The sequence below is a fragment of the Coregonus clupeaformis genome, unplaced genomic scaffold (assembly GCF_020615455.1).
Source record: "Coregonus clupeaformis isolate EN_2021a unplaced genomic scaffold, ASM2061545v1 scaf0739, whole genome shotgun sequence".
Classification (NCBI taxonomy): domain Eukaryota; kingdom Metazoa; phylum Chordata; class Actinopteri; order Salmoniformes; family Salmonidae; genus Coregonus; species Coregonus clupeaformis.
In genome coordinates this window covers 50,001-75,327 of record NW_025534194.1, presented here as the reverse complement: position 1 = coordinate 75,327, position 25,327 = coordinate 50,001, and the positions used below count along the sequence as shown (strand labels likewise).

Sequence of the window (25,327 nt, the reverse complement as noted above, 5' to 3'; positions counted from 1 at the left end):
AATTGTGAAAACTTTGTAAGCAAAGCTGTCCCATGCATGTGAACACCATGGTTATCAATGATGTACGACGCTCAGTAAACAGTGAACTTGTAACACTTTTGTTTCAGATTCGATCAGAGAAGCCTATATTTTCATCAAATCCGGAAATTGATAATTTGGTAAGAACTCACTTGCTTTAGGTCATTCACAAGAACAGTATCGAACAGTTGGCCTATGAATACATGCATTCATTGTCTACAGTGGCCGACACTTTAGTGTGAATTTGACTTTATCACAGTCCTTGTTATTAATGGTGTCATAACAGATACACGTTTGTGTAATCGTTTTCTGTCAAAACGATTTTCTTGTCATAAAGTTTGTTTGCTTTCATGCTAATTATTTTCATAATGTTGATCCTGATCCATTTTGCCTACACGTTTTTAATGGTCGTGCGCGTGCAAACACACGCACACATACACACACACACACACACACACACACACACACACACACACACACACACACACACACACACACACACACACACACACACACACACACACACAATATTAATAATAATGTAATGCTCCAAAATGTGAATAAAAATGTTTTAATGCAAACCTTTTCCTCCTAGATGATACAAGCAATTCAAGTATTACGGTTTCATCTGCTCGAGCTGGAGAAGGTAGATTTACTCATAACCATCTCATGCACTGTGTGACTGATAGGCCTGGTGCTGTAAAAATCTGATATTTTATCGCAATCGATTGCGATGATGAATAGCATTATGCTATAACTTCGTAGTAGAGGTGTAATAGTGGTGGTAGTATATTTGGTTGCCCAAATAACATTTTTTTATGCTATGGAGTTGATAGTGTTGCCATTGATGGATGCGCTTGCAAAATATTAGGCGAGGGCGTTTATATAATAGTCGCCATATTGCTCATGTTAGGCCTATATTGCAACTTTCATTAGTGAGGAGATCACGTTGCTAAAGTATCCTACAGTTCTCGCACAATTATATTAAAAAAGTAAGAAAAAAAGTAATCATTCGTTTTTCTACAATTCATGTCAAATGTATGTAATGTAGTTCTGCTATTTTTGAAGCCAATTTGCTTGAATCGTAACTTAGGCCTGTCACAAGGGCAAGGGATAGGCAATTCTTTATAATATCACTAATTACCACCATCTACATTTAATTTTTTAGGCTTTCCCATAGGGTATAGTGTTCACTCCGTTTTGATACATGTTTGCAGGTACACGAGCTATGCGATAATTTCTGTCATCGATACATCAGCTGCTTGAAAGGAAAAATGCCCATTGATTTGGTCATAGACGACAGGGACGGTGGAAATAAATCTGACAGTGAAGATTTTACAAGATCGTCTGGGCCTCTTGATCAGGTAAGCTCTTGCCTATCACATGCGTATTAATATAAATGTCTAATAAGTGCATTTCAATTGTAGGCCTATACAGAGAACACGTCGCACGCGTTTTATGCTGTCTAGATAGTTTTATCAAAATAGATAGGCCTATGGAAAAAATATAATTTAGGAAATTGTTGGCCTCCTCTTAGTGATATAGATTGATAAGTGACCTTAAAATAAATCAAATATCAAATGTAGGCCTACCCATTTGACAAAATGACAATGTGAACACAGTTTATATTCCATTTAATTTCCAAGCATAATAAATGGTTTCTACTTTTTTCTGACATGACCATTAACATGTTTTGGAAAAAACTTGTTTGAAGCAAGGATCCCGGTAAACAATAGCTTTTATTATATTACTTCATGATTAAATGCTTCGAGGGACTATGGGAAACATTTTAATTGTTATTATGCTATTTTATGGTGTTTTTATGTGTTAATTATGTTCATTGTGCTGCATGTGCTCGAAAAAGTTACCGTTGACCAAAAAAGGGGCAAGAGGTGAAGAGTCAAGTCTGCTCCTTTTTCGTGTGAATGCAATCAAGCCAGTTTTGAAGTCAAGTTGCACCCACCCTTTAAGCAGGGCTTTAGGAATATGGAATCCCTTCCTCCAAGTGCCATGTCAGCCACACAGAGACTTGTTAACCATTTAACAATTTATTTACCAAAGCAACGAGCATAAATTCAGGCAGCTTAGTGGAGTGTCAAATGGCGCACAACTCATATGTCTCGGTGTTTAGTTTCAAACACCCTCCCTAGCCTATGTCAGCCTGTTGTTGAGATGTTCTGAGTGTCCCATTCACTTTACTTCAGGCTTCCAAGCTCTGTATTATAAAATAGTCCTCTATCCAAGCTGTATTCTAGTGTGAATCAATCTACTATATATCACAAATTAATATGTATCCCATTCAGTCCTCTCACTTCCATCAGGTAGTGAGACTTCCATCCAGTAGTACTTTGATCACATCTGCTGATTTGCACTTTGATAGCCTTCGTTGATTGTGCTGTCACCTGCCAGAGTATTTTTATTATTATCGATCAATCATCGTGATCAACTGATAAGCACGGGTCCCCTGAGTCTTATAAGCACTGTTTATTTATACTATTGATTAAACAAGTTGTGTGGCTCAGTTGGTAAGAGCGTGGCGCTAGCAACACCTGTCGTAGGCTCGATTCCCACTGGGGTTACATAGACTCAAATGTAAGTCGCTTTGGATAAAAGGGTCTGCTAAATGGGATACATTAGGGAGTAGCACACTAAAAGTGTAGCCCCTTGATGTGGAGGTCAACCCAATAACCTGTCCCACCAGCCTTCACTCTCCCACTCATAAGTCCATGCATGGCACAGCACCCGCCCGACACACACCCTACCTTGCAGGCACTTTGTCCCCACACCTCTACCCCTAATAGTGTACCATTTCACACATTAATTCCACACTTAATTTCTCTTTTCAAGTGGGGCTGTGAATCGGGAGTACCTAACACTGGTTATGGGGGGAATAGTGGGAGGTGGTGGGGTGTTGTGTGTGTGTGTGTGTGTGTGTGTATGCATGTGTGTGTGTGTTTGTGTACATGTTTGAGTGCGTGTGTGTGTGTGTGTCTCGGTACTTGAAACCCTCCATCTCTCGGGAGTGGTTCCATTCTGATAGAACAAATCTCTTCAGCCCTATACTCACTCCCCCTCTTCCATCCCCCTTGCTAGTTTAGTTGGGAACTCCTCTTGTTGGAGTTGGCCATCGCTGCTTTAACCATTTGTGTTCTGAGCATATGTTCTAGATTACCACAGCCTGACGGCATTCACTTGGTATGCAGCGTAATACATTATATATATTTTTCATTTTTTTCCTTCCCAAAGAGGACTTATTATTAGTCATTTGCTGGTCAAAAACGATTATGAATAAATGGGTATGCATTCTGACCTGGAGTTAGCAATGAGTTAGCCACGATGCACCGCCAACTGAGGGGAGTAGCTAGTCAGTGTGGACAGGGCTGTTTGGCTGTGTGTTTGCAATGACTACAGGCTATTTCTCCTTTTCCCCACATGATATGTACTGCGTATGATATGGATATGATATGTAAGGAAACTAAGAATGTGGCTTTTGTGCCGACATACCTTTGGGTCTCCATCCATATCTCTTTTAATCAGTCGGCCGTGGATTATTCTCTATGACTAACTTCACTTAAAGCCCTTGGTTTCACTATGACGATAGACCATTGACACGCTCTCTGTGGTAAATCGTAGCTTCTGGCTGACTGTCGGTGTCATGTCATCCAATCAGATCTCGTGGAGCAGAGACCACGATGACACAGTGTCAGTTCCCCGCCGCGGACGCCTGGGCCCTCCAGTGGGGGGACACACATCACACAGTGGGGACAACAAACAGTGAAGAAGGTAAGGATTCACTGATAGGTAAGATAACTGGATAGGTGTCCATCATTATTGCTTTTGTCTTTCAAGTATACTTTCATATCAGTGGGAGGAACGAGGAAGCTATTTTAGAGTTTTGGGACAGATCATATTCACTTACAGGTAAAAATACTAGAAAGGTGTCCACCATTATCGCGCCGGCCTATCAGGTACTTTCAGATTAGTGGGACAGTGTTGGGACTGATCCGATGTCAAGCCAATGAGTGAGTGTCACGTGTTGGCGAGTTTGAATTGGATGTGATGTTGACTAGGAAAGAGAGACAGCAGAGAGAAAGAGAGAGTGAATGATGAGGGTTGACAGAAAAATGTGAATGCGGAGCTCAGACCGGGACTGGATCTGGAAGAAAGGGCGCATTATGTTCTAGTCGACTGAGCGACGATTTATATACCAGCCTCTGCACCTCTTTTATTTGGACATGGGGAAAGTGTAATAACAGAGAGCAGTACACACACACACACACACACACACACACATCCCCCCACACACATTCAGTGCTAGGCTAGCTCCCAATGGCTGAGGTAGAGAAGAAAACTAAAAAGGGACTCTCTCTCCTCTGCTATTGGCCGTCTTTATGAGCAGGGATCTGCCTTCGTGGACTCCCCGCCACACTGTCAAAATAGTTTCAATCAGATGTGTATCACCTATTACCAGGGCCATTTGCAAAGTGCTGTTTGTGTGCCAAGTGCAACAAGCGCTCAGGGGTTTTGTTATCTCCCGCATACATTTTCAGTTTAGCACCGCCACGGGTGGACTGCTTCGGGGATATCTGTGTGTTTTAACTCCCAAACACAAATACTGTCACACAGCCAGAACACAAGGCCCAGAACACAAACACCCCTAATGCCCTTTTTTATTCCCCATTTGGATGGTTGGGGAATTGTGGCTCCTTCAAGGGAAGTATTTGACAGAAACATATTGGTTGAGCTTCTGTTGGAAAGTGGATTCTTGGTTGATCCATATTGGGGGATGTAGTCCAGTGATACCTTTACACTGGCTCCTTGCATCTCCTAGATAGGCCAGAGAAGCTACCATTGGATAGTCATGGTTTTCTGACTTTTCAGGAAAAACCTGATGCATACCTGAGGAGAGATTTGTTATCTCTCACTTTAACTGTAGGGAGGGGAGGTGTAAGTGCCGGGAAAAAGAGGGAGGAAGAAAGAAACCAGAGGGAAAGCTGGTAAATAATGTCCCAAAGAAGGCAAACAGTTTCAATGACTTAGTTCATCGCTATGGTGATGTCTGCAGCTTGTCAGACATTTAGCTTCTGTTCATTTGAACTTGCTGGTAGCCACCAGAGAAAGTCCATCCAAGACAAGTAGTCAATTCATTCAATTTTCCTTTGTGCAATGTCCGTGTTTTGTTGTCCATGGTTGCTTAAGTTAACACAGACCTGAGCAGCGAGGCCATTCTTCACAGATTGGCCGGCAATGGTCACATGGCTGCCTCGGGCTCCTATGGAGAAGTGTGTCTTGCAAGTAATGACCAATGGTGGAAGCGTGGTAAAAATAAAAGGTCCTCTCTCCTCCCAGGCCCCTTTCACCAGACCATGGCCAATAACATTTTGTGCAAACACTTCTGAAAAGTTCAGCAATTGAGCAGGCCAGCAGCTGCTGCGAGCGCCGAGCTTTGACAGCTTGACTTATAATGTTTGCGTGAACAGTGCGAGTGGATTTTTGTGCCTCTTAATCTTGATGCTGGAAGAGAAAGGAGCGAGCAGCGATATTGAACGGTAGAAGAGAAAAAGGGTGAGAAAAGAATGAGGGCAACGGGAATAAAAGAAAGAAGAGGGAGAGAGAGTGAAAGAGGGTGAGCAATGAACCCTTTGGTTTGGCGTGGGCACGGCCAAGGCTGCATAACCACAAGCTGAGCTGACTTCATGTTCAGAGTTTTTTTCGGGCCACAAATTCCTTTGTATGGCCTCACTCCTTCACTGGAAGCCAGACAGGAAAGCCGAGAGTAGCAGCAACTTCCCATGCCACTACCACTTCTCCGGACCTCCCCAAGTCACTGCATCGCTTTGCTCCTTCCTTCGTCTTTTTCACACAAGCCCCCCTTCACAGTCACACATAGCTGGATGTAGAGGACGAGGATTTGACATGTGCAGCTCTAGTCACTGTAGGGCATTTCACAAGACACCTATCCTCCCCCCGTCTCCACCCGGTACACAGGTTGTCGCTGTGAAGCTCGCAGCTGTCACAAACCATTAGCAGGTTGGGCCCAAAGTCACCCCGGCGGCGGCGTATCTCTCCTCGTGGTGTTGGACTAGAGAACGCTGCCGCAACACGGTGCAGTGTGGAGTGTAAATCAGCCTGAGGGAGCCCGTCGTCATCCCCCTAATGATGCCGAGAGCTTGTTTATGGACTTTTATGATTATTTCCACCTTCTCAGACTCTTGTCGGTCCCCGTAGAATCTCACCTCTGTTTTGGCGGCAGAGGTAATGGCAGGAGAAGCCTAAGCAAAGTCAACCGCCAAGCTAGTTCCCCGGGACCACCCATACATAAAAATGTATGCGCACATGACTGTAAGTCGCTTTGGATAAAAGCTGTCTGCTAAATGGGCATATTATTATTTTTATTATTAGTGAAGTCACCACTGGTATTATACTAATGTGGTCGGTAGCTGCCACATGCCTGTTCTGCTCGGCTAACTGACTTCTCTAACCTTGCCAGTTGCTGTTAAAAGGGGGGAAATAAATGAAAATGAACCTCATTACAGGGCAGAAGAGGTGCAATAAAAGGACTGGCTCAGACGCTTCTCTGGCACTGACGAAAATACTGCGTGACGGCATGATTGGTAATTGCATTTTGTGGAGGAGAGGTTAGCAGTTAGTGAGGGCTTTGCAAAGATGAACTTGACGAATGTTGGATCGAGGAAGTCTTGTCCCAGATCTAAGAAGTAGTCTGCCAACTCCTATGATAGAGTTGGCAAGACGGTGCAGAGAGATCTATGGCCAGGCTACCTTCAATCCAGCATTTCCTCCAGTTCATCTTTAGCAAAGCCCCGCGCTGTGCCCCGGACAATGACCATAGGAGCTGGCAAGGCAGGACAAACAGATCTGAGACCAGGCTAGATCGAAGGAGACACCACATCCAATGAGACATCTTGGATTACGAACCCAGAGCCAGCAGTGTAGCTCTCCCCCAGATGGGAGCTGAGTAAACATAGAAGACGAACTTTAGCGGAAAAAAAAGCGAGAGGAACAAACTGGGTATTAAATCATTGGCTGGTTTTGGACTGACATCTGCAAATCCCAAACGGCACCTATTCTATATAGTGCAGTATATGGACCTGGTCAAAAGTAGACTATATAGAGAATAGGATGCTATTTGGGGACGCAAGCTAGGTCTGTGATATCTTGGAGATGTACTGTATGGATTTTGGGGGGTGGATAGATGGTGCTCTGGGTGGGTCATATCAATCCAAGTTGAGTCAGAGAGTTCAACCCTGGCTTAAAAGCTTTCTGAGATGTATATTCATAAATCTTTACAAAATAAAATAAAATGTCCTGGGGAGGGTTGGTCATCGCGTGTATAGTACATGGGAGTGTTTTGAATGGAACATTGAAGAATCAACCCATTCGCTCAGACGCTCTCATCTGATAAATATATGAAGGTTTCTTGGATGACGATGTTAATGAGTCAATCGTAGAAATGTAGAGAGAAATATATTTTTCACCAGATCCATCCATATTTCAGCTTTAGAGCTTTCTCCTCGCATTCCGATAGACTGTAGCAGTAACTCTATTGGGCGTGCATCCTACAGTTTGATCAATATTTTCAGAGCAGTGATAAAACTGTGTAAAAAGGGTAGAATTTCGAATAAAAAATTATCCGTTGCTGTCTTTTGCCCAGGATGCTGTAGCAGAATTCTCTCCTTTTGGTTGAAAACATTTCTGTTTTAATGCACCAACGAAACACATTCAGCTAAACAATGCCAGGAAAGCACGACCGCAGGCTAATCATGTACAATTTTTAAATATTCCTCCACAACCCAGAGGAGCTATGTTGAAAGGTTAGAATTCTGAAGCAAAATGAGCAGTTGTTGACTGTTGTCCAAGAGAAGATAGCAGGTTACCATGTTGTAGCAGAATGGTCCGCCGCTATTCCCACCATAACCCGGCGAAAGTGTGTCAAGAAATTACGTTTTGAAGTTAAACGAGCAGTTGCTGTCTGTTTGTCCAAGAGGAGATAGTCGGTTGCATTGAGCCGAAATGTCCCAAACCGCCCCTCCTTAGCTCCCCCATGGAACCAGCCACCCACACTAACTGTTGCCTTTGTTTGGACAGGTGACTGCATGGACAACGGGGTGGCCTCTCCCCAGCACTGGGGGACGACGACGACCCTGACAAGGAAAAGAGGGATCGTCACAACAAGAAGCGAGGCATCTTTCCTAAAGTGGCTACCAACATCATGAGGGCGTGGCTCTTCCAGCACTTGACGGTGAGTAGAGTGGTGGATCACCATTACACTTCTTAGAAGCCAAGCAGTGAGACCTCGATACCGGCGGCCATTTTGAGCTCCATGTTATGCCTTTAGCCTCAGTTACCCAGGTATGTCATGTCACCTCAAGACTCTTTATGGGTGTTTAGGGTTGCTGTGACAAGTCTGAAATGTAGCGATGAGGGAGGGGACTTTTCCACGGGCCTAGCAGGTTTAGGAGGATTTGGCTGTTGAAATGACTTTTGAAATGACCACCGAAGTTGCCAAAGTGAACCATGCATGCGGGTGTTTACGTGTGTGTTTGTTTGACTAGGCATGTCAAAGCTATAGTGAGAATTATTTTGTAGATAACTTCTCCCTAACTCTCCTGTCAGTAGCTACGAGTGAAGTGAGTTGTGAGAAAAGACTTTGGTTAACATTTACACCATCCAATAGAGCTAGAACGAAGTAGCAGTAAAAAGGGAGGCCATATTCTCTGTGTCCATAGTCTCACGGATACAGACTGTTAAAGGGAGACATATCTGACAGACACGGACATATCTGATTTACAGCTGTGGCCAAAGCTAGCAAGCTAGTCAATTGGCCAGCAGGCCTCTGAGAGAGACACACTGAGAGGATTTTGCTATGCAGGCATTTTCCCCCCTTTTCCTGTCTGGGCTCCATACAAGGAGAGGCTAAATCAGGATGTCTCGATGGGGGTCAAGGTGGCTGCCAGGACCTACCACTGAACCTGGGGGTAGATGCAGCCTGCAGCAGATGGGATGTGGGAGTGAGGGAGGAGAGATAACCCAGGTAGAGAGAGAGAGAGGGAGGAAGAGAGGGAGAGAGAGTTGACCATAGATATTCCCAGGTTCTCTGGAGAGTAAAATGTTGGTGTGTGTGTGCATTGTCAGTTAAGTGGTATTTAGAACTATGAGCACAGTATCTTCCATTTCCACCGTATCGATTCTCAAGGACTAAGTAAATGTTTATGCATGTGGTCTAGCAAGCTGGCTGTGTGTGTGTGTGTGTGTGTGTGTGTGTGTGTGTGTGTGTGTGTGTGTGTGTGTGTGTGTGTGTGTGTGTGTGTGTGTGTGTGTACCACGAATCCTGGTGAGAAATAGGCGGCACTGTTGCCCCTCCAACAGGGAACCACAGGTCTTTTCTTTCTCTCTTCACCCACTCACACAAATGGTATTTTCCTTTTTAATAGATCAAGAAATGAGTGGTAAACGAAAGCCATTGCCCAGAAAAGCCCAAAGGAGACCCTGACTGCATCCCAAATGGAACCCCATTCTATACAGTGCACTACCTATAACCAGGGCCCATAGGGCTCTGATCAAAAAGTAGTGCACTATGTAGGGAAATAGGGTACCATTTAGGAGAAACAGCCCCTCTGCTTGTTTTCTGCACACGGGGCTCCCCTAATGAAAAGGTCATTATGTGATAGGGTAATGGGACGAAACCCAGATGCGTTCAGATTGCCGCTATGCCCACTGCATTGTGGGAGGTTCCACTGGGATTGGTGGGTCATTACTACGGTGGGAGGGGGTAGGAGGCGGGGTGAGGAGCGACGGAGGGGGAAGGGGTTAGCAAGCTCCCGCCCTCATTTTTTATTTATTAATTATTATTATTTATTTATTTCTCCCTCTTAGTTGTGCACATAATATTAAAGCCTGCGAGTGAGAGGGGAGCCACAGCTTGTAAAAGAGAAACCACAACAGAACGTGCTGTTTTCTTCACATGTTTCCGCTTCTCTTTTTACAAAGTGTTTCATGTAAAAAAACAAAAATCAACTGGAAGCCATAATCCCTGTTAATGCAATTAGAGGCTAATTTGCCACCCTCTTGCTCACAGATGTGCTGTAATAATAATGTGTGCTCCAACCCTGCAAGCACATTCTACCCAAACCTGAGCAGAAACGGGTGGGAAAGAAGTTGTGCTAGGTCACTAAGTGTACTGTAACTTTGTTTATTGAAGTTGGGTTTGAATAAATTACAAGTTACCTGTAATTAAAAAACACCCACATCTGTGAGTTACGGAATGCTTTGGTTACACAGAGGTGAAGAGAACTTCGAACTGGCAAACTGCTCAGTTAGACAAGTAGGGGTGGAGATGGCCGACCCCCAACCTTAGAGTGCCCATAACCCAGAGTACCTTAGAGTGCACATAACCCATGCAATGTAGAAACATTTATATCCCGCTTTCCTGTCCTCTGGAAAAGGGAATGCCTTCCTAAGCAGAAAAAAGAGGAGTCTGGCTAGCGTTTCACAGGAAGCCTCTGGAATGACCTCATCCCCTCTCGCCCCAGGATCATCAAAGGTCAAAAGTTCACAGGTCATTTGAACCCATTCGCCATTGGTTGTTTATTGCCAGAGCCCCCTTGGATGTTGACGCGCTAGTCACCCATGGCAAAACTGTGGTGTGCCACACAGCAGGCCTGTACCCTGGCAAGAATCCCTGTCCCATGCCAACGGCCGCCAGCCAACCCCATCCCCCTCCCTGTTCCCCTCCCCCATCTACCCAGAGGCACATTTATAATGCGGTCTTGCCCTGATGTCATTAGATCTGGGACATGAAATGATACAAATAAAAAATGTACTATGGCCTGACTGGTCTCTCCTGACCCCCCACAAAAAATCCTGGACTTCCCAAGCTTGTCCCCATACACACTGTGTATTTACTGTCCCCCCGACTAGCCCCACTACGTAATGCGTGGACGAATCCATCCAAAAATATTCATATTTGTAAATTACATTTAGTCCCGGGACCTACAGTTCCTGATTATTCCTGAATTCCATCCAAGCAAGCACTCAGAATCGTTGGCGCCACCCAATTAAAGAATAAAGAACATTACACATGGTGTATAATCGTGTCCCGGCCTCTTGAACTAAAAAAATATGACCCCCCTTTTTTAGCTGAATGCGCCCCGTTGTTGGGGGCAGCAATATCTGAAGTTCTTTTTACCACTGTTTTTAAAACTTTTCTTTTAGTTCCTCTTTGTTCTCGATGCCCATTTGAGTTATTTGAGTTCCAGGGGAAACATTTGGAAGTAATGAGAAGACGAGTATTGGGAGTCAGTGGCAACCGATACGCACATAGTGCACTACTAGCCCAGAGGGCTTTGGTCAAAAGTAGTGCACTATGTAGGGAATAGGGTGCCATTTGAGACTGATACAAAGAAGGGAGGGGCAGAAAGAAGGGGCAGCCAAACAGGGTCTTTTTAGGAGACCTGTGGGGCATCTGTTATTTATCCAATGCTGGCGCCCATTGTGTCAGGGGACGGCCTTCGCTTTTCTCTGGGTCCCTCACTCCTGCAGTGAAAACATCATCCATTACCTTTTTGACAGGCCCCCAGGGTACCCCAGGGGCTTGGGACTCACGCCCAGCGGGGTCACCTTTATTGACCTCCCCAGAAATCCAGCATGTGGTCACATACATCACTGGCTCGGGCCTTTTTCTCTGACAAGGTAAATGGGCAGTGTTTAGATCCGAAAAGATAATGAAGTGAGGAGAAGAGGGCCGATGGACGAGGAGATTGGCAGATGGCAGTACATCAGTGAATGGGGGAAAGTGGATACAGGTTCAAGTTTTAGCCAAGTTTGGATTGGGGGGTGCGCTTGGGAGATGAGGTCAGCAGTTATACTGACTTGTTGGTGCTGTATGGTGTTGCTCTGCAATTCATCTTTGGGAGCAGCGATATTTGAGCTGGAATTTTTTTGTTTCTTATTTTGTCTTGATTGCTTTTTCCCTATAGCAGCTGGACACACGTAGGATGTGTGTGGCCTGTTGCATTTTTTTTGGAGTGTCCTTCTCCTTACCTTGCCAAAAAGGCTAAAACGGCTAAGAAATCTGAGTTTGTTGAGAGCACTGGATATTGAAGGCTTTGTGAAGTTTAGCATTTAGCCTTACTCTAGTTCAATTGCATCCCATCTAAAGCTAGGGATCTCTCCAGGGATGTAGTGTTAAATAAAGGTGGGTGAACTCTGCAGATCGTGATGACAAAAATAAAGTTTAAAAAGCTCCTTAAATTTGGTTCAGATATCAGTACATTTACCCTCCACTACGCCGCCGGTTCTCTCACCTCTTGCCTGTCCTCCTCAGCTGTATCAAGCTGAGGGCACGGCGGACCGACCGCCCTCGGAGTGGCTCCTCACTCCAAATGAGGAGTAATTACAACCTCCTAACAGGTTTACTGGTCCAGTAAACAACATAATCACCCTCCCAAAACTTCTCCTGATTTGGCCTGGGCTGATCACTCAGTCGTGAACTCAAAGAGCTCACAGCTCAAACCCCCATTTGCTCACAGCAACCCTTCCCTCCAACCAGCAGGTGTGGAACAGAGTGGCAAGCCCCCTGCCTCCCTCTTACCCGAGCCGTGAAATGCCACGCATTCTGTTACTGCCGCTTACTAATGAGATTGGTCAGTAGTAGGTACTCCCACTCATTAGAGGCCCTTGTTTGGGGGGCAAATTATGACGCGCTCCACGTGGGGCTATCAGCAGAGGAATGTAGCCTGGGGCTTTGGCCTGTTTAGCCTTCATTGGCCTGTGCCTGGCTGGATGGCTGGCTGCTAGGTGGGAGGCTGGTGGTAGACTGAGTTCAGCTGGCCTGTCACCACCTAGGGCTGCCTCACAACCCACAGCCCAGCGCAGCCACTTAGTGGCCGACACCAGAGCCAGGCAGGGCCCACTATGTGAGTTGTAGTGTAGTGTGTTGTAGGAGGGTGGAAGAGTGTATGGTGTGTGTGTGTGTGTGTGTGTGTAGAGTATGTCCATGTGTGTATGTGTGAGTGCGTACGTGCATCCGTGCATACTCACACATGTGCATGTGTGTTTACCCCCTCCAACCAACACCCCTCCAACACTCACTTTCTCGCTAGTTTGAGAGAAAAGCCCCCTTTCCATTTGATGTGTTCAGACCTGCCTGCTAGGATCGGCTCTGGCTGACGACGCTTCCCTCTGTTGCTGTTAATGTGGTGCTGAAAGAGATGGCGACGGGGTGTTCCCTCGGAGTGGTCAGTCCGGCTGGAAGTGGAGAGGGAGAGGGGGAGGGAAACTGTTGACTGTTGATAGTCTCAGTATCCGATGCTAACAGTTGAAACAAGTGACATTAATTTTCAGGTAGAGTCAATTGTGTTAAAAAGTCAAACAAGTTATATTCCTTTTCAGGTAGAATTTGTTGTTTGTAAAAGTTAGTTGCTTGGAAGATAAGATAAGTTAGGCTCATTTTCAGGTTAGTTGTTTGAAGCTAAGCTTACATTCATTTCAGGTTAGTTGTTTGGAAGCTAAGCCTAGTTATATAAATGTTCAGGTTAGTTGTTTGGAAGCTGGGCCAAGTTACATAAATGTTCAGGTTAGTTGTTTGGAAGCTAAGCCAAGTTACATAAATGTTCAGGTTAGTTGTTTGACAGCTAGCTTAGCGCAGCTCTGTTGCCCCCTAGGTATTTGTGTTGATCTGCACTACTTTGTTGCTGTTGGTGTCCTCTGTCTCTTGGAGATTTGGCGTCAGTTAGCCATTCACCTGGAGGGCATGGTTTCATTCTGTCCCAACATGCTAGAACGCAGTCCTTTTGAGCATGGAGTGGCTGCAGCTGGCGGCAGATCTGTGTTGCCACTCATGTCAGAGTGCTCCGAGTATAATTTTCCGATAGGCACAGATCTAGGATCAGCTTTAAATGCTATATATAATCCTAACGTTAACCTTTATAGTGAAAAATCACAAACTGACCTTGGATCAGCGTTGAGAGGCAAATGTATCTTTCTCGTGTCAGAGCCAAGGGTCATGTCCAGTAGGGAGAAAACTTTTGAAACAGACCAAAAAGGGGAGGTACTGAACTGAACTTGTCCAATAGGAACACATATTTAAAGGTTTTGGTTGCAAATCGTTTTGCTACAGTGTGCCCTACTGAACAGGACGAAGGCCTCAGTGCTGATTACAGGGTTGGAGATGGCCCGGCCTTAACTCTGGGGCGGTTAGCTCTGGATCGGTTAGAGCCGCTAGTCCTTGCTAACAGGATTATAATTCATAATGAGCGGGTGGGTCGGGATTAGGTCCCAGAGTGGAATCTCTGAAATTAGGCCTGAGGTTACCAGCCTTTCCTGTGTGTGTGTGTGTGTGTGTGTGTGTGTGTGTGTGTGTGTGTGCGTGTGTGTGTGTGTGTGTGTGCGTGAGTGTGTGTGCACGTTTGTGCATGTGTGTGCATGTGTGTGACTGTGCTGTCACTTTTGTGTTCTGGGAAAATGTTATGGTATCTTAACTTGTTTTCCTTATGAATGTCATTGTAGAGATTGGTTCAAGGCTAGTTAACCTTGCTGGTATGTTGGTTGTTTGATGGTCTGTCATGATGGTGTCAGCATTTTGACTTTGATGTAAATAGTTCTGTTATGATTCCTACAAGGGGTCATAAAAACTTCTAGTTCGCCCAGGACAATGTGAAGATCAAAAGTTTGTGTCCCTGGGTTTTTTTCAAACTTTCTATAAATGTTTTGTTGCTATTTATCCTTCTCTTAGTTGATAGAATTATCCACGTTATTCAGGAACAAAGGGCACTGGGAGGAACATGGAACGTGAGCTGCAGACAGCGTAGGACAATTTGATGAGGCGACACTGAGATAATAACTTTCTGTGGCGAATTAGACTCAGTTTAGGCCAATTACCTACAATCAAATCACATGGAAACAAGAGGGCGAGGCAGCCATTACCAATTGATTCAGTGGTGGGAAAAAAAACTCAATAACATCAAAGACCCTCTCCCTGTCGCCACAGAAACCGGATGTGGTAGATAAATATTCTCCAGGTGAAAGCGTGTCATTTCTAGCTTTGTGCCTGTGTGGAATTGGCCTGCGGGTGTTTGGCGTCTCAGATGGTTTGAACTGGTCACAGTGGAGGTCTGATTTCTAATGTTAAATAGCATTAGATGTTATGAAGCGTTGGGACAGTAGATGTTTTGACCTTTTCCTCTCATGGTCAATCCAAAGTTTGACCTCCTTTCCTATATCCTAGCTCCCTTATTCTCACTGACTTGAGAGGTCTGGGGATGGTTGAAAGCCATAAGCTTGGTTTAGTTACTGACATAGTGCTCGCCTATCCATTTCTTTTAGATTAGGGAGTAGGAGGGGAAGGTAAATAGAAACGGGAGCGCTGTTAAATGCATTGGGATTCTCCTGTGTGACTTACACTCCCATCTCTACACACACACACGCGCACTCACGCACACACGTGTATCTATATCCCACCACTGCAAAGAGAACCAGCTCAACCTACTCGAGGTCATATCAGGAGTTTTGTGTGTGTATGTGCAAAGCACCAGTAGCACCCCTAATTAATGTAGCTGTTTCTCCACTAGCTAAACCTTTAATTGGCTCACACACACCCACATTCACACTCATATATACACACACACACACACACCATTAATTATGCTCATTTCATATTGCCCTAATGAGTCTTTGGAGCCACACCCGCTTGTGTTTGTTCACGCTAATTAGCCGGCGCTGTTTTTAAGCTAGCACAGCCACAACAACACAAACAACACAAAAGCCGTTTTCTGTTTTTGTTTTCTTTCAGTTACTATTTCCTTTATATTCATGTGTTCTTTCTTTCTCTTTTTTCGTTGAAACAGCATCCTTACCCCTTCGGAAGAGCAGAAGAAACAACTGGCCCAGGACACAGGGTTAACGATCCTACAAGTCAACAATTGGTGAGTTGTATTGGGGTTGTTTGGTGTCTACATGTGTTTACATGGAAGTAATACTTGAATGCATTCAGTTGTACAACTGACTAGGTATACCCCGCTCCCCTTATTTCCTTTATGATACTTAAAGTTGGTCAAATGGCACCCTATTCCCCATAGGGCTCTGGTCAAAAGTAGTGCACTATATAGGAATAGGGTGCCATTTGGGGTGCAGCCTTAGTTAGTTTACCCCGCCCCAGCAACCTAGGTCTAATGATTTGAATGATTAATTCCTCTGGGAACACCCAACTGAAAATATCACCCCTTACAGTCGGTTGGTTTCAGTTAATTGGAATGAGAGGAAACCTGTAGAATAATTCCAGTGGAGCGGGGTGCATTTACTACATTATTTACTACTCTGAATGAAACTAGGACATTTCACTGTACTTTGATCTATTTTATGAATAAATATTAACAGTTATTAACGAAGAATGAGGTAATAGCTGCAAGGTGTTTTATTCGGCTGGTTATGGAGGCAAAACATAGACAAGAATGATGATTCAACCCACTCTATGAGAAATCTCAATTTCACATGTACAGATGTACAGACATCCTAGCCAACTGAACCCCAGCCTAGGGCAAATATATGCAGCAATATACATTAGCAAATACAGAATACAGAAAATGCAATCAATGGTTTATGGTATAACTCTACACCATTCCAACTACTGTTTAGCCTTTGCTATATGCATGCACTATGTACAGTATTTCCCTATATGCATCTGTCAAAAGGAATACTCACAGAACAATGCCTCTGTCAATCCTATAGCTATTGTATTCAGTAATAATTTGCCTATGAACCGGAGTTATACTGTTAGCACTGTGGCGGCTTTGCCCGGTTGAAGTCCACTGTGTGCAGCTCACCCTGCACTATCAGCTCAAACATAAATATCACTGTCATGTCTACCTCTGATAAGCCTCCCAGTAAAGCAATAAAAACAATCACGAATCCCAGAAAAGTGCTAAAAATAGCCCACTTTAACATATGTAGCCTACTCCAACGGCATTCATCACTGTTGCAGTTGTTAATGTATATTATTACTTTTTTTATTACAATATGTATTGTTTTTATTCCAGTCAATGGTCATGCTGCTCCCCCTATGGTCATTCCACCCCACCTCACCCCTCAACAGCCTTTACTCTGCCTCCACCCCAATGGACATGTATTTATTCATCACTGCTACAGTTGTTATTATGTATATAGGGCTATTTCTATTTCTATTGTTGTTTTTTTATTACAATTTTCATTATTTTATTTCACTTAGTCCTGCATGTTGGAGCTCGAAGCCTAAGATTTTCACTCTACCCTCCAATCACACCTGCAACCCTGTACATGTGAATCTTAATCTGAAACAAGGTTCATGAAATAAGCAATAACTTGCTAGCAATAGATAACATTCATAAACGGACTATCTCTGAAACTCACTTAGATAATACATTTGATTATACAGTGGTAGCAATACATGGTTTCAACATCTTCAGAAGAGACAGGAATGCCAATGGTGGAGGTGTTGCCATTTATGTTCAGAGTCATATTCCCGTAAAGCTTAGAGAGGATCTCATGTCAAATGCTGTTGAAGTAATATGGCAACAGGCTCACCTGCCTCACCTAAAGCCCATTCTTGTGGGAAGCTGCTATAGACCACCAAGTGCTAACAGTCAGTATCTGGATAATATGTGAGAAATGCTTGATAATGTATGTGATATCAACAGAGGTCAATTTTTTTGGGTGACTGGCTTTCATCAAGCTGTCCATTCAAGAAAAATATTCAAACTGTAGCCGGTGCCTGGAACCTGGTTCAGGTTATCAGTCAACCTACCAGGGTATTTACAAACATCACAGGAAGGAAATCATCCACATGTATTAATCACATCTTTACTAATGCTGCAGAAATCTGCTCTGAAGCAGTATCCAAATCCATCAGATGTAGTGATCATAATATAGTAGCCATATCTAGGAAAACCAAAGTTCCAAAGGCTGGGCCTAATATAGTGTATAAGAGGTCATACAATATGTTTTGTAGTGATTCCTATGTTGAAGATGTAAAGAATATTTGCTGTTTAATGAGGAGCAACCAGATGCTGCACTTGACACATTTAAGAAATAGCTTATTCCAGTTACTAATAAGCATGCACCCATTAAGAAAATGACTGTAAAAACGGTTAAATCCCTGTGGATTGATGAGGAATTGGAAAATTGTATGGTTGAGAGGGATGGGGCTAAAGGAATGACAAATAAGCCTGGCTGCACAGCCGATTGGCAAACGTACTGTAAATTGAGAGATTATGTGACTAAACTGAACAAAAAGAAGAAGAAACTGTACTATGAAACAAAGATAAATGATATAAAGAATGATAGTAAAAAGATTTGGAGCACCTTAAATGAAATTTTGTTTCTTTGAGTCAGATGGCTCATTCATCACAAAACCCACTGATATCGCCAACTACTTTAATGATTTTTTCATTGGCAAGATTAGTAAATTTAGGCATGACATGCCAACTACACATTCTGAACCTACACATCCATGCATAACTGACCAAATTACGAAAGACAACTATTGTCATTTTTTATTCCATGAAGTGAGTGTGGAAGAGGTGAAAAAAGTATTGTTGTCTATCAACAATGACAAACCACCTGGGTCTGACAACTTGATGGAAAATTACTGAGGATGATAGTGGACTATACTGCCACTCCTATTTGCCATCTCTCTCAATCTAAGCCTACAGCAAAGTGTGTGCCCACCTCAGTCCTGGAGGGAAGTAAAATTCCCTTCCGCTAACAAGAATAACAAAGCACCTTTTTCTGGCTCAAACAGCCGACCAATCAGTCTGTTACCAACCCGTAGTAAACTTTTTGGAAAAAAATGGTGTTTGACCAGATACAATGCTATTTCCCAGTAAAGAAATGAACAACAGAAGGGGCATTCGACATGTACGGCACTTACACAAATGACTGAGGATTGGCTGAGAGAAATTTATAATATAAAGATTGTGGGAGCTGTTTTGTAAGACTTCAGTGCAGCTTTTGACATTATCAATCATAATCTGCTGCTGGAAAAACTGTATGCGTTATGAATTTACATCCCCTGCTATATTGTGGATCGAGAGTTACCTGTCTAACAAAACACAGAGGGTGTTCTTTAATGGAAGCCTCTCCAACATAATCCAATTAGAGTCAGGCATTCCCCGGGGGCAGCTGTCTAGGCCCCTTACTTTTTAAAATCTTTACTAATGACCTGCCACTGTCTCTGAGTAAAGCCTGTGTGTCTATGTATGCTGATGACTCAAAACTATACACATCAGCTACCACAGCAAGTGAAATCATTGCAACACTTAACAAAGAGCTGCAGTCAGTTTCAGAATGGGTGGCAAGAAATAAGTTAGTCCTAAATATTTCAAAAACTAAAAGCATTGTATTTGGGACAAATCATTCACTAAACCCTAAACCTCAACTAAATCTTGTAATGAATAATGTGGAAATTGAGGAAGTTGAGGAGACTAAACTGCTTGGAGTAACCCTGGATTGTAAACTGTCATGGTCAAAACATATTGATGCAACAGTAGCTAAGATGGGGAGAGGTCTGTCCATAATAAAGCGCTATTCTGCCTTTTTAACAACGCTATCAAGAAGGCAGGTCCTACAAGCCCTAGTTTTGTCGCACCTGGACTACTGTCCAGCCATGTGAATGACTTCATCACTACGTGTATTTGTGAGAAGTATTGACATGTTGAATGCACCGAGCTGTCTGTTTAAACTACTAGCACACAGCTCAGACACCCATGCATACCCCACAAGACATGCCACCAGAGGTCTATTCACAGTCCCCAAGTCCAGGACAGACTATTGGAGGCGCACAGTACTAAATAGAGCCATGACTACATGGAACTCTATTCCACATCAAGTAACTCATGTAAGCAGTAAAATCTGCTTAAGAAACAGATAAAAATACACCTTATTGAACAGCGGGGACTGTGAAGAGACACTCACACACAGGCACAGACACACGCATACACACACACACACGATAACATACGCACTATACACACACGTACACATGGATTTTGTGTTGTAGATATGTAGTAGTAGAGTAGTGGCCTGAGGGCACACACTTGTGAAATCTGAAATATAATGTAATGTTTTTAATTGTATATAACTGCCTTAATTTTGCTGGAACCCAGGAAGAGTAGCTGCTGCCAAGGCAGCAGCTAATGGGGATCCATAATAAATACAAATACAAATACATGTGCCACAAAGATCAGGTCTGAAATATCAAAATGGCCTTTCTCTGAATAGTGAGGTAATGACTAGCAAAAACATGTGAAGATGGCCCGCGGTGTGCCACCCTGCCATGGTTATTGGGCGGAAGGTAATGGCTCACACAGAGAGGCCAGGTGCTGTAGCCAGGTAGAGAGGAGAACCCAGCGTGTTCCTGCACACTCAGCTGCAATCAGCACTTATGCCTGCCTGGGTCCTGTTCAGTCGGGCACACAGTAGAAAAATGTCTTACAACGGAAAACGAAAATCTGCATTGTTATTGGACAGTTCACGGTAGTACCTTCCCGTTTCACTCTGTTTCAAAACTCATACAGAAAGGACATGTGCTGTAGCCAGGTAGAGAGGAGAGCCCAGCGTGTTGCTAGTGCAAACTCAGCTACACACTTTTCCTCTTTCAAAGACGGTGAGGTCGTGACAATTGTGTGTGTTCCACATGACACCCTATTCCCTATATAGTGAACTACTTTTGACCAGTGTCCCATACACTACTTTTGACCAGTGCTCCATAGGCCCTGGTCAAAAGTAGTGCACTATATAGGGAATAGGGTGCCATTAGGGATGCAGACAGGATAGGCTCTCAGGGGATTTGGTTAGCTGCTCAACCTAGCATGCAGGTAGTGGTACCACACGGGCCCCATGGGAATCAGGGCTGTGAGAGAGGTGGGGTGGGGAATGGAGGGAGAGGAAGAATATGGCGAGGGGCAGATAGGATGCTTACACATTCTGGATGGGGGGTGAGGGGTGGTGTATGGGAAATATTGTTTAATTTGATGGAGATTGATGACTTCTGCTGCTATTAGTGTAGCAGCAATGCTAATATTGTGTCAACTATTATTCGTCTGTTACCGTGGTAACTTGGCTAACGGGCTGATTTTCAGAGGGATTCCAGGGTTTTCTCTTGTATAATGCTGAGAAATACAAATGAATTCGAAAGTTTAGCCAACTTCGCTTTCTGAAAATTGCAAATGAGGCCTTCTTGTTGGTGTCTCTCCCATATATGCTTTTAAATGGACTTGTGCGCGTGTGTGTGTGCACGTATATGTCTGTATTTCTATGTTCTACCAGAATGTGTGTGTGTGTCTGTCTGTGTGTGGAGAGGTGGCGGGTTCACAGTTTAGTTAATGAAAACACTCCTCTGAGTTTGGCGATAGGTGCCCACCGAGGGGTGTAAGGGGGGTAATGGGGAGGGGGGTTTAGTAATGAGGTAATGGCCGCCCACTGTTCAACAACAGAGCCTAATGTTGCCATGGGGAGTTGTGGGCGACCCCCGCGTATGTCCTCTTCGTTAAAAGCACCAACCTTTGAATCACACACAGACACACAAACGTGCACAAACACACACAGACACATGCATGTATGCACGTATGTATGTGTACAAGCACGCTGGCACACATGCGCACACACACATACAGTGGGGGAAAAAAGTATTTAGTCAGCCACCAATTTTTAAGTTCTCCCACTTAAAAAGATGAGAGAGGCCTGTAATTTTCATCATAGGTACACGTCAACTATGACAGACAAATTGAGGAAAAAAATCCAGAAAATCACATTGTAGGATTTTTAATGAATTTATTTGCAAATGATGGTGGAAAATAAGTATTTGGTCACCTACAAACAAGCAAGATTTCTGGCTCTCACAGACCTGTAACTTCTTCTTTAAGAGGCTCCTCTGTCCTCCACTCGTTACCTGTATTAATGGCACCTGTTTGAACTTGTTATCAGTATAAAAGACACCTGTCCACAACCTCAAACATTCACACTCCAAACTCCACTATGGCCAAGACCAAAGAGCTGTCAAAGGACACCAGAAACAAAATTGTAGACCTGCACCAGGCTGGGAAGACTGAATCTGCAATAGGTAAGCAGCTTGGTTTGAAGAAATCAACTGTGGGAGCAATTATTAGGAAATGGAAGACATACAAGACCACTGATAATCTCCCTCGATCTGGGGCTCTACGCAAGATCTCACCCGTGGTCAAAATGATCTCAAGAACGGTGAGCAAAAATCCCAGAACCACACGGGGGGGACCTAGTGAATGACCTGCAGAGAGCTGGGACCAAAGTAACAAAGCCTACCATCAGTAACACACTACGCCGCCAGGGACTCAAATCCTGCAGTGCCAGACGTGTCCCCCTGCTTAAGCCAGTACATGAAGTTTGCTAGAGTGCATTTGGATGATCCAGAAGAGGATTGGGAGAATGTCATATGGTCAGATGAAACCAAAATAGAACTTTTTGGTCAAAACTCAACACGTCGTGTTTGGAGGTCAAAGAATGCTGAGTTGCATCCAAAGAACACCATACCTACTGTGAAGCATGGGGGTGGAAACATCATGCTTTGGGGCTGTTTTTCTGCAAAGGGACCAGGACGACTGATCCGTGTAAAGGAAAGAATGAATGGGGCCATGTATCGTGAGATTTTGAGTGAAAACCTCCTTCCATCAGCAAGGGCATTGAAGATGAAACGTGGCTGGGTCTTTCAGCATGACAATGATCCCAAACACACCGCCCGGGAAACAAGGAGTGGCTTCGTAAGAAGCATCTCAAGGTCCTGGAGTGGCCTAGCCAGTCTCCAGATCTCAACCCCATAGAACATCTTTGGAGGGAGTTGAAAGTCTGTGTTGCCCAGCGACAGCCCCAAAACATCACTGCTCTAGAGGAGATCTGCATGGAGGAATGGGCCAAAATACCAGCAACAGTGTGTGAAAACCTAGGAAGACTTACAGAAAACATTTGACCTGTGTCATTGCCAACAAAGGGTATATAACAAAGTATTGAGAAACTTTTGTTATTGACCAAATACTTATTTTCCACCATAATTTGCAAATAAATTCATTAAAAATCCTACAATGTGATTTTTGGAATTTGTTTTCTCATTTTGTCTGTCGTAGTTGACGTGTACTTATGATGGAAATTACAGGCCTCTCTCATCTTTTTAAGTGGGAGAACTTGCACAATTGGTGGCTGACTAAATACTTTTTTCCCCCACTGTACATACACACACACACACACACAAGTACTCTTGGAATTGCCGGCTGCGGTGGAACGTTACAGATATTCCAGCAGTGTGTGTAGGAATTCAGAGCCGTTTGGCCTCTCAACTCAGCGGCTGGCACTGATGTTTTTTCTCCAATTTTTTCTATGTCCTCTCTGGAACTTATTAATCTAAATCAGTGGTGGAAAAAGTACTCAATTGTCATACTTGAGTAAAAGTAAAGATACCTTAATAGAAAATGACTGAAGTAAAAGTGAAAGTCACCCAGTGAAATACTACTTGAGTAAAAGTCTAAAAGTATTTGGTTAAAAATATACTTAAGTATCAAAAGTAAAAGTATAAATCATTTCAAATTCTATATAATGTATTGAGCAAACCAGGCGGCACCATTTTCTTGTTTTTTATTATTATGGATATCCAGGGGCACACTCCAACATAATTTACAAACAAAGCATGTGTGTTTAGTGAGTCCACCAGATCAGCGGCAGACCCCCTGGTTCGATTCCAGGCTGTATCACAACCGGCCGTGATTGGGAGTCCCATAGGGCGGCGCACAATTGGCCCAGCGTTGTCTGGGTTTGGCCGGTGTAGGCCGTCGTTGTAAATAATAATTTGTTCTTAACTGACTTGCCTAGTTAAATAAAGGTAAAATAAATAATAAATACAATAAATTCTAAATGTAACGAGTACTTTTGGGTGTCAGGGAAAATAATGAATGGAGTAAAAAGTACATTATTTTCTTTAGGAATGTAGTGAAGTAAAAGTAAATAGAAAAGTAAAGTACAGATACCACAAAATCTACTTAAGTAGTACTTTAAAGTACTTTTATTTAAGTACTTTACACCACTGATCTAAATGGAGCGGCAGTACAGTCCATTTCCTTGACATACACATGCATTGCATAGTCATCGTTCAATTGACATTGCTGTTAGTGCTTTGAACATACTGTACATGCATGGGCTCGTTTGTCAGTCACATACTAAGTGCAGTAGGATAGGTTGCGGAGAGGTTGTGGATAGGTTGCCGAAGCATTTAAGTTCCCCCCCACCTCATAACAGGGCCATGTGCTGATTGGAACAGGTGAGAAGGAGGGGGGGGGGGGTTGATGTCAATAGCGTTTTCACGGCAAACAGCTGGACTGGTTTATTTAAACACACCCAGGGGTGGGCGTGCAAGGGGGGAGTTGGGGGGGACCAAGGGGGAGGGGGGGCGGGGGGAAGCTGACCTGAGAATGACACCCGGGGAGGCGGGTTTAGGGGCCATTTTACGACCAGGGGAGCCCAGACTGGAGGGGAGCGCTCGTTTATTTTAATCCTCACAGGAGAGGCGTGTCACCATGCTGAGGCTCCAGCTCTGCAGCCTGCAGTGGACGAGAACAGATGCCACCGCACCAAATTAGCTAAAGGAGGATATTTCAGTTGTTGGGGTTGTTCTTGAGGGCATTCCTTTAAACAAAAAATGCTTTTCGGGCTGTGTTTTTATGTGTAAATTTGATGGTGCATGGTGGTGAGGTATTATTTGTAAAGTTGTGTATCAGGGTTGGGGTTCATTCCATTTCTATTCAGGAAGTTAAAGTAAAGTGATTTTCAATGCAATACTTCCTGAGATGATTTAATTGAAATGGAATTGACCCCAACCCTATTGTTATCCTGACTGTATCTAGAAGTGACTACTATAGGTGCTTACTTCACTACACACATAAGCATACAAGTTCATATCATACAAAGCCGTCAGTAAAATAATGTTTTTCTTGTGGAGGGTTTTTACGACACGTCTAGCTCTAGTCAGAAGAATAGGCCTCTATTGTGGGAATGGGAGCCAGAGAGGGGTGGATAGTCGCACTTATTGTGTGGGGGTGGGAAGCGGAGGGCTGAAGCAGGGCCATAAACACAGTCCCATGGTGTGAAGGGTTCGTGCAGGGGTGAAACTTTTAACTCCCTAACAGAGGACGCAGCCTTGGCCACGCCGACATGGCGCTCTGTTCCCCCCTTTCATTGGCTGCTTAAAATGCGGAGCTAGGGGGTGTGTGGTGCCGCCCGGGCTCCCAGAACAACAGAGCGCCCC

The 25,327-nt window shown here is 43.9% G+C and overlaps 1 pseudogene; it reads left to right on the top strand.

Moving 5' to 3' along the window:
* The window catches only part of LOC123485567, a 29,667-nt pseudogene that overhangs the window by 2,787 nt on the left and 1,553 nt on the right, over window positions 1–25,327 (top strand).